Source organism: Sesamum indicum, unplaced genomic scaffold, assembly GCF_026168435.1.
Source record: "Sesamum indicum cultivar Baizhima isolate 11 unplaced genomic scaffold, ASM2616843v1 HiC_scaffold_103, whole genome shotgun sequence".
Taxonomy (NCBI): Eukaryota; Viridiplantae; Streptophyta; class Magnoliopsida; order Lamiales; family Pedaliaceae; genus Sesamum; species Sesamum indicum.
In genome coordinates, this window is record NW_028292346.1 from 1 (window position 1) to 1,992 (window position 1,992).

Consider the following 1,992-nt stretch of genomic DNA (forward strand, 5'->3'; position numbering starts at 1 on the left):
GAAACTAAATGGTTCGAATGAAGAGAAAAAAAAAAGAAGAATTTTTAGGCTGTACACCTAATTTTCCTGGGATTGTAGTTCAATCGGTCAGAGCACCGCCCTGTCAAGGCGGAAGCTGCGGGTTCGAGCCCCGTCAGTCCCGACAGATTCAATAAATACATCAATTCATCTCTCCATTTTCTGTGAAAAGGGGGACAGGGAGCATAATATCATTCCCAACGGGGGATCCTTTTTTTTCGTTTCGCATTTCTCATCAAAGAAATAGGGGAGAATTTTCATTACTTCAACTAGTACCGATTGATGGGAGAGAGACATATGTGGATTAGTACAATTATTGGCATATTCAGGATTCCAAGAGAGACTGGGTCTGGGTTTCGATCCATGTAATGGAATAGAGTACCATATCTTTCTCGGGAGCACATACACAAATGGAATTCATTTCTCGTACGATACAAAATGAATTTAACAAAATAAATTACCCTGAGTAGAAAACTTTTACAGATTAAACGATTTCCTTTTCTGGCTCCGATTTTCCTCAATTACTATTTACTATTTCAAATTTGAAAAAAAAATCTATCTCATTCAAATTTCACACTGAGTTTTTGATATATGCGTCCCAGTACTAATGAAGGAAGGAGGATATTAAACAAAGAAGGATCCCACCATTTCACTCTTAGCAAGGGAATGAAAAAGATTTTCTATTTTTATAGTTAGGGTCGTACCTATCCAATAATATTCTAATATGAATGACTCGCTATTCACTCGGTTTTTGGGTAATAATCATTATGTAGGAGAGATGGCCGAGTGGTTTAAGGCGTAGCATTGGAATTGCTATGTAGGCTTTTCTTTACCGAGGGTTCGAATCCCTCTCTTTCCGTAACTTCACCTAATTAACTATAGTCGAAGCCATACCCAATCGAAAAAGGATGTTATCCAAATTCAAGTAATTGTAGTCAAACCTGACCTGTTGACCCTTTGGCTTTTCCGGCGATACGAACGTATTTAATTCATTTTGTTCTGTAAGACAAACGCAATTTTCTTTTTAATTCTAGACGAATACGATATTGAGATCTTTATAGATCGGTGGCTTTTGGAAAAAGTCTCTTTTTGTCGAGAGGCACCCATCCTCGTAAAGGCTGTGGTATCTATCGAACTATCTTTCTCACCGCGGCTCGAGCAATCCGATTCAAGGGAATCTTCAATCGAGGCGTTGACTTAGATTCCATTATCTTTTGTTTAGTTATAGAGGCTCATCTTTCATTGATAGGAATGCAGCGCACTTGGCATTCCAGACTTTTTTGCACAAGAGTAGCAATTATCCGCCGATCCCGGGGATAGGAACAGTCAGATGAGACCTGCTAGTTAGGTTCAATGCCGATGAAAGAGGGATCTTTAGGAACAAAGTTTGGCGAATCAAGAGGAATGAGCTACCTTTGAGACGGACGGATTATCCCCCACCGATAAAAAAGAAAGAAAAGGCTAATCTAGAGGGACAGGCGAAAACTCCGCTGCTCCCCCCGGAGGTTCATCATGCAGAAAGATGCAAGAGGAAGGCAGGAGGGATTGAATCGGGTCGAGTAGGGGAATCGGAAGCAAGCGACCAGAAAGGGCTCCATACTAGACTCGCCCTTGGACGAGACGCATGGGCTCCAGAAGTAGATCGGTACTCTTTTTCCCGCCCCCAGACAGATCAGTTGATGGATAGAGGTTCATCTTGTGTCGAATATGCCACTCCTCCGTCTTTTTGGACAGGAATCATTACCTTCGATAACATCGACTCATCTCTCCACCGCACTTTGAGGGAAGGACATCGCCGCCCACTCTAGCAAAAACTATACGCATCGAATGAAGGTGACTGGCCCGAGAAGAGAAAGTCATCGCTTCTTTGTGCTAGTCTTTCCAATTTCGCAGCTCTTTCTTTTTCGGGGCCTATCCCGGATGAGAAAGATAGAAAGCCTGTTGACTCTGATGCTTGCTTGATGGGAGAAATGG

The 1,992-nt window shown here is 42.2% G+C and overlaps 2 non-coding genes across 2 annotated transcripts; both read left to right on the forward strand.

Annotated features, from left to right (window-relative positions):
* Positions 1-68: 68 nt before the first annotated feature.
* Positions 69-142, forward strand: TRNAD-GUC (transfer RNA aspartic acid (anticodon GUC)). The gene has a single exon. It is a non-coding gene; the product is annotated as a tRNA-Asp (tRNA).
* Positions 143-790: 648 nt separating this feature from the next.
* Positions 791-877, forward strand: TRNAS-GGA (transfer RNA serine (anticodon GGA)). Its single transcript has one exon. It is a non-coding gene; the product is annotated as a tRNA-Ser (tRNA).
* Positions 878-1,992: the final 1,115 nt, after the last annotated feature.